This window comes from Podarcis filfolensis (assembly GCF_964270895.1).
Source record: "Podarcis filfolensis genome assembly, chromosome: 7".
NCBI lineage: Eukaryota > Metazoa > Chordata > Lepidosauria > Squamata > Lacertidae > Podarcis > Podarcis filfolensis.
The window spans coordinates 51,347,262-51,355,417 of NC_139603.1; positions in this window are offsets into that span (position 1 = coordinate 51,347,262).

Below are 8,156 nucleotides of genomic sequence, written 5' to 3' on the forward strand. Positions count from 1 at the left end.
AAGTTTAGTGTGACTGATTTGCATGTGTTGCATATTACTAGTTGCACACCCTTTTAAAAAAATACTGTTTATAGCTTTTTAAAAATAGAAAGCTCATGTACAGCACATGATTTAATATTAATAATTTTTCAGAGAAAACAAAAGATAACTAACCAAAACCATATTTTAGAGGCACAAATAGGCTGCAAACTTAATCATCATTCCAGTTATGAAATCTCCCTTTAGTTGGAGTGCCATGGCTGCAAGAGAAACACTGGAAGAAGTTTCCATAGTACCTAAGTAAGAAAAGCTTTGAAAGCATTAAGCTGGTCCATGCTCTGCCTGCTGCCATAGGAGCTTTAAGGTACATTAGCAACATGCATCTAAATAAGGCTTGACACAAACAGGAACCCTATTAATTTAGGAAGCCCTATTCATGCATATGCTGGCCATATTCTACAGGCATGCATTTCTTCATGTAGTAGTAGAACCTGTCCTTGCCTGTATGTTCACTCTATAAAAAAAGAAGCCGAAATATATATTGAGAGCCATGATGAGTGTGGAAGGAGGTCATATATAGATGGACGACAACCTGGGTGCGTGGTATCTTTAAAAACACACGACACATCCTGTCGGGTTCCTGACAGTGAGCAAGCATAATAATAGCAATGTGCTTAAATGGCAACTATTCATTATACGAAAAAAGGAATGCAGTTGGAAATGACAAAATGTAGAGGTTCAATACAATACTAGCAGGTGGTTAACCCCCAGTTTGGAACCTGACCTGGTCCCAAAAGATCACCACCACCACCACCCCCATTGTGTGAAGTGAGCAAGTGTCCTGCAAATCACTTCCTCCCTGGTCATCAGAATTAGATCATTTGATGAGCACAGAGACAACACCTCCCTCAGCTGATGTGCATGGGTCATCTGAAGGGGATGATGTGTGCAAGTAGCTACACTCATAACTGGTATGCAGCCCCCAGGGAATGGATCAAGGGTGAATATTATTCCCAACCCAAAAAACATTTGCTGCCCCTGATTTACATATTAGAGCCTGGACACTTTCAAATTACAATTCCAGGTGCATAGCAGCTAGCCCAGCTATCTTTTCCTGCAACAAATGAACCGCATTTTGCCACCAGCTGGGTAAGTAAGCTTTTGTACGTTGTAATAAATATACCGGTAACCACAAGGAGGAGACGAAGGCAAAGACTGGGGCCTATTCTGGACTACCAGCTGTTGGTAATATAGCAGTATTAGTCAATTATGTATAATAATTGTTTTTTAAAGGAAATGTTAAGGAAAACAGCATATAATGGAGACAATGCAGGGACATTAATCCTGTTGGTAAAACATGCATAGGTCTGCCTAGTTGTGTTTATTTAATTCTGCATTGAAAATATGCAAAAGATGTACACAACTTCAGCTCCTCTGAGCTTAAAATAAAAAACAATTGTTTTGATAGCTAAATGGATATATTCTGTTCCTGCTGAAATAGATTGTCAACTTGCAACAGAAAAAAGCGTTAGCTTTCAACTCTGTTCCTTATTTAGAGTTTTAAATTTCTCTCCAGTTTTAGCTCTGTTTCCAGTGCTTCGCTAGCATATTTAATTAATATTGTAATAGGGAAAATGTTTGTGTTTTTAAACCCTCACAAGCATGAAACGATTCTGCATTGGAAATTGAGAGTTCAACAACATCGTGAGGGCCACAAATTAGCTCCTCCTGGGTGTAAGGCAGTGGCCAACAAATTTGTTGTCAACCCAGCAACCCATCAAGCCAGCAAAATAATAAGGCAGGCCAAGGCTAACTGGAAGCCAAACGACAGGGAAAAGAAGTGTGGAAATCTCTTTTTCCTCCTCCCACTCCATGAATGGATATGCATTAAAAAGTAGTAACAGGAACTCTTCAGGGCTTATCCATGTAGTTGTAACAATTAACAGTAGCTGATCTCCATATTTTGAAAGAGACGCATGCAACAGTGTTTCATTTGTTATTATCACGTCTTAGAATCAGTTTCAACGGGACAATATTATATTGTTACCTATTCAAGCAAACTTAAGTAGGGTTGTATTCAACTAACGTTTACTCAGAATATTGAAATTAATGACTGACGTGTGTTCTTTAATTTCAATGGATCTACTCCAAACCAAAGTTATCATAGTGTTTACAACTTTGTAAATAACGATTAACTTTATGCAAATTGATTTAGAGTTGTTTCACTACTATCTCTGTCTTTTGAGGGGAAAAAATTAAACCTCCAGTTGTAGGTACACATAATGGAGAGTAAGTACCTTTGCAAAACTTACTTTTGAGTAAACATGCATGGGATAAGGACGGGGTTAGTTTCCTGAAAAACGCACAAAATAAATAATTAGAAGATGCAGAAAGACGACCCCAGTTCCTTTCTCCCTTTCATTCTGCGTGAGGAGCTGTAAGTGAACAACCTTTTTTATTAGACGTGTCCCACAAACGTTTCAAAACCACAACCCTCTATTAATTTATTCCAAAAACCCAGCTGGAGAATGCGGGCATCGATCCCGCTACCTCTCGCATGCTAAGCGAGCGCTCTACCATTTGAGCTAATTCCCCCTCTGCAGGCGGTTGTGATATTCTACAATGGAAAGTCTCCTCTTGAAACATGAGTCTTTACTGAGTCAGGGATGGGGGCAGAATCATTTTTGAACAACAAGCTGAAGAGGAGCTTCTGGCAGGCACTCTATAAAGCCACTCTCCCCCTCATTGCTGGATGGAGAGTTGGAGGCAGGAAGTCACAAAAGTGCAAGTGCTAAAGCGGCAGTCTTTGCGATGCCCCTTGCTGTGCGTCTTCCGAAGGTTCCCATTCCCACCATGAAAAATAATTTGGGGAAAAAGCATGCATTGACATCTGACTTTCTAATTAAGGGATCTGCCTTCTGAGCTCCCATTTACCTCATCCTGCTTAGCAGAGTCATAAGCAACAGGTTGGTGGTGGGGTTGTTTTTTAAAAAAACCAAACATAAATAAATCTGCCCCCTGGGGAAAGCGTGCCTCTATCCAGCTATCCTCTTTCATTCTTACATACAAGCCCTCGACTGTATGGGGCAATTCCCCTGTTTATTTCGTTTGACAGACTGTGATGAAAAAAAGCCTTTATTTAAAATAAAATAAAAAACACACCAGGTAATGTTAAACATTTTTTTTTATCTTGCTGATTATTTTTCCTGTTAAAATAAACAAAGGAAAAAAAGCATTAACTGGAGAATGCGGGCATCGATCCCGCTACCTCTCGCATGCTAAGCGAGCGCTCTACCATTTGAGCTAATTCCCCTCCCTGAGCAATGTTTGCTGCTTAGCCTATGGCGAATCGCCGTAGGAAATGGGATTTCCTTAAAAAAATAAAATTCTGCAGTTTACTTCCTAAGTGGTAAAAAATCCCAGGTTTAACTCTATTTGGAAGAGGATTGAGGAAGTGGAAGGGGTGCATAAGCAGCGGCAAAGAGATGATCCAAAAAGATCCGTCACCAAACAACTGCGGCAGCCTGCACCATCCATCTCAGACAGCTCCAGCTTCACTCTCTCACCTGTCTGGTTCCCTCCCTTTGGCTGGAGGAGCATCGCCCCCTCCAAACCCTGGCTGCGCGTTTCATTCACAAATACTGATCAGGTTACAGCTATCGGGTAACCTGCTCTATCTAAGCCATTAGTTTTCGCGTTATTAAGCAGCAATGTGTCCAACAACGGACTGGTTCTCGTTTGGCCAGCAGCTATAAGGAAGGGAAATAAATATGTGACATAAAGAGAGCACAACCTGGAGAATGCGGGCATCGATCCCGCTACCTCTCGCATGCTAAGCGAGCGCTCTACCATTTGAGCTAATTCCCCTTCCTACTGGTGTTATGCAGTCGTCACCCTTAGGAGTGCCATCGCAGGAAATGAGCTGCCTGGTCTTCTGCACTGGCATATTTTGCTAAAACACTTCTTTCTAGGAATCGTCCTTTCACAACCTACTATAAGCATAGTATCCCATACCAGTCCTACTCAGAGTAGACCCATTTAAATGCATGATCATGACTTAGGTTAATAGCTCAGCCGGTACAGCAGGACACTCTTTAATCTCACTGTCATGGGCTCGAACCTCACATTTGTGCAGTGCAGGGAGTTGGACCAGATGATTCCTTGCGATGGTCCCTTCCAGCTCCATGATTGATTTCAATGAGTCTCCTCTAAATAACTTAGCTGGATAGAGCCCAGTGTGGTGCATTCAGTTTTTAGGATTTCAATACACAATACTGCAATTTTGAATATATTTTTATTTGTCTTAGGCATTGGATAGTCAACTTATTTTCTTACTTCTCTGTTTCCTGCTTCCCACTAGCAGCAGCATCCCACATCCACAAAAATAAAATAAAATAATACTGGAGAATGCGGGCATCGATCCCGCTACCTCTCACATGCTAAGCGAGCGCTCTACCATTTGAGCTAATTCCCCTTCGCTCCCAGCTTCTTCAGCGCTCACCCTTCAGTGCGTCATCGCAGGAAATGAACTGTCTAGCAAACATTCATGCAGTTGTTCCCTGGCCGGCAGTTCGCGCAAGCAAGCAGTGAAACAACGCGGTGCTGAACATCTGTGCTTTTAATCCTCTCCTTCCGGGAGTTTAACTCTCTGGACTTGGACAGAAGGCAGATATTTTATTCTTCTGCAGTGAATTAGCAACATCAGGTTTCAAAGCATTTCAATACTGTTACAGGCACGGATCGAATCTCTGGAAGAGCCACGTGCAAGAGCAGCCAACAAAACCCCAGCCAGGCCAATTAAAGAAGGAGAGACAGAGCAGAGAAAGGGGAAAGATGAGAAAGGGGTGTGCTGAAAACCCAGCCCAAATCTGGAGAGCACTAATTTAAAGAGAGGACATCTGGGGGGGGGGGTGCTGAGCTCACAAGGAATTAAACCCCTCCCCCTTGGCAAGAGAGACAAACCGGGGCAGAGATAGAACTGTTACAGAGATATCCCAAGGAAGTTTATTGTCACAGGCTATGTAAAAGAAAGGCAGTTTAATCATCATCAGTATTCTGTATTGATTGCATGAAGGGGGGCACAAGCTAAAATGAGGATTCCCTAGGATACTTGTGTCACAGCCCAATCTAAGGGACATCACCATCACTATTTGTATGTTTGTTTGTTTGGCTTTCTTTTTAGATGGAAGGAAGGAAACAAGAGACAGGAGAAGGTGCATCTGCAATGGTCCCTTTCATAGTTGTGTGCAGAAGATACTTTGGTAGGTCTAGCTTTTTCACCTTGGCTTGTCCAATGGCACCTGTCAAAATGCCCTCTTCTATGCAACAATTTAAAACAAAGGAGCCCTGCCCTCCTTTTCATCTGGATCACCCGAAGAGGAAAAAAGGAGCAAAACGGGCATATGAGGTCAAAAATAAATTCAGAATAAAACTGATCTCCATACTGTAGTTTGGAGTTAAAGGCAGGTTTGATTAAGCTGGACACTACTACGCCAGAATTCTTAGGCTGCTGGGGAGTAAGTCCAAGTAGACTCAGTAGGGATCTACTTCTGAGTAGAAGTGCCTTGGTTTGTACTGGTAATCCTCTAGTCTAAACTGCAGCCCTATGTCTGCAGGCTGAAACAGTGCAGCTCAAATTTCAGTGGAACTTCTCCCAATCTGCCAGCCAAGGAGATGAATCACCAAGGAGAGATGAGTCACCAAAGGTTAAACTCTTCATCTTGTGAGGGGAATTAGCTCAAATGGTAGAGCGCTCGCTTAGCATGTGAGAGGTAGCGGGATCGATGCCCGCATTCTCCAATTTATGCTTGTCTTTTGTGTATTTTAATAGAATATTCAAAAGTAAGGTAAGTTTGGTTAAAATTCTGTGGTGTGTTTTAATACTGTTAAAAGTTGAGGGGAGTTTCAGTCTGGTCACCTCACCTCAAAAATAATATTGTAGTGTTGGAAAAGGTTCAGAAAAGGGCAACCAAAATTATCAAGGAGATGGAGCAGCCATGATATTTGAACCGTGGGTGGTCAGATTCCAAGAATGTCTGCAACTGATCTTCAACACATGTTCAGCAATCTTGCTCAAGAAGAAATGTTAGAAACAGGTCAAAACTTATATTTAAGTACCTTGTATCAAGGAGAATTCCAAAATCCTTATTAGGGCAAATCCTTTATCTGGCTGTCCAAAATGTCAGAAAACAAACGGTTGCGAAAGAAAGGGAGGGCGGGGGGGGAAAGGATGATGGCGAAGCCATGGAGTCTGCATCTGATTACAATCTTAAAATGGAATGTGGGAGTAGTAGTTCTGGAGAACTTTGAAAGCTTGCACACTGTTTTGTGATATTTTCATTTGTCTAATAAAAGCATTGTCCTGGTATACATGTTTTCTTATGGATCAAGACCGATACTTTTAATTCTTGTATCAAGGACCAGATTTCCAGCACATAGGGTTGTATGCAACAAAGTTGTTCCATTTGTGCAAAAACGTCCACCTGCACAATGGAATTTCCTTCTCTCCTCTCCCTGTGTGCCGCCTCCCCCAGATCTGCTCAAGAGGCTTGGGAGAACTCCCAGAAGAGATTTTTGGTGCACATAGAACAGAGCCTCTGGTGAGGATCTTAATGTTCAAACATGTATATATGAGAGAAACTGGTGAGGATCTTAATGTTCAAACATGTATATATGAGAGAAAATTATCTTTCAAGTATCCTGGTCCTAAGCTGTTAGGAATTAAGAGGTTAAAATCAGCTCTTTAAATTGGGCCAGAAACAAAATGAGAGCCAGTTCAGCTGGCTAAGCACTGACAGGTTTAATATGATCAAAACATCCAGTCCCAGTAAAACAATATTGTAGTCCTATTTTGCATCAACTATTTTAGATCTACTGACTGTTTTTAAATAAAGCTCCATGTATAATGCATTGCAGTAATCTAAATGTATGTGTGCACCAGAGCATGGTCCATCCAGGTACGGTTGCGGCTAGTGTATCAACTGAAGCCGATAAAAACTGTTTCAGGCTCTAATGACAGCACTGGACTAAGCACCCTCAGAGAACAATTTTAAAATTACATTTCTCTTCCATCCACATAACTGAGTTCCCTTAGCAGTTTACAATTAAAAATATAATATACAATACAAAATATAAATTATAAAAACCTTCAATTATAAATAAATCAAAGCAGCAAAAGCTAACACAAACACAGAAGTTATTTCTCTAACTTTTTACAGGGAAGGGAGGATGAGGAATATATGGCCTTCCAGATGTTGTTGGAATTTAACTCCCATCATCCCTGACCATGACTCTTGCTGGCTGGGACTGATAGGTGTTGTAACTTCCAGCAACATCTGAAGAGCCATAGACTCCACATTTGTTCTCTACAGTCAGGAAGGAGGGTAACATGCAGTGCTTGAGTTATGGTATGAATTCAACCTATAGCCTTGTCTTTCTGTTTTGAGCAGGAAATAAATTCCCTTGCATGAAACACAATAGTGTATTAAATACAGTAGTATTGTATTAAATACAGTAGTATTTAATGTTGGAGCAACTGGAAATTAAAAGGGGTAATGTCCTTCATGAGCATAAATCACTCCATGGATGAACTAATAGCAGGTGCTAGGTCAGCCAAGCCAGTTACTATGGTAACGGCCTAGTGCTCCAACTATATATGTGATTAATATATGTCAGCTCAGTTAGTCTGTGAGTCATCAGTCCATTGGTGTTACTAGTCCAGTGTTACACGTTGAAATGTTGAAGTTTACAGTATTTGGAGCAACAGAGAAACTTTTTACTTGTATGTATCCGTATATATCTGCATCTGCAAAAGCCTACAAGCCGTATAACTCTACATCTAGAACCGTTTTACTGAGCCTTATCTTCTGCCATAGTAAAGTATTTGGATCTTAAGCTGCTTCTGTGTGGTGACTGGTACTGTGAGCAACTATCACTGCCTGTGCATTTCATATCAGTTTCCCAACATTTAATACACCAAGCGAGCCTCTGTAGGTTAAGGTTTTATTCGACTACAGCTCCATCATCCCTGACTATTGGCCATACTGGCCGGGGCTGATGGGAGTTGGAGTCCTCCACCACCTGGAGGCCACCCCATTGGCTACCTCCGCAAACTCCGTAATTAACCCTTTCGCAGCCTCACTTCCCGACACCAGAGCGACAAATGCCCTGAAGGGCTC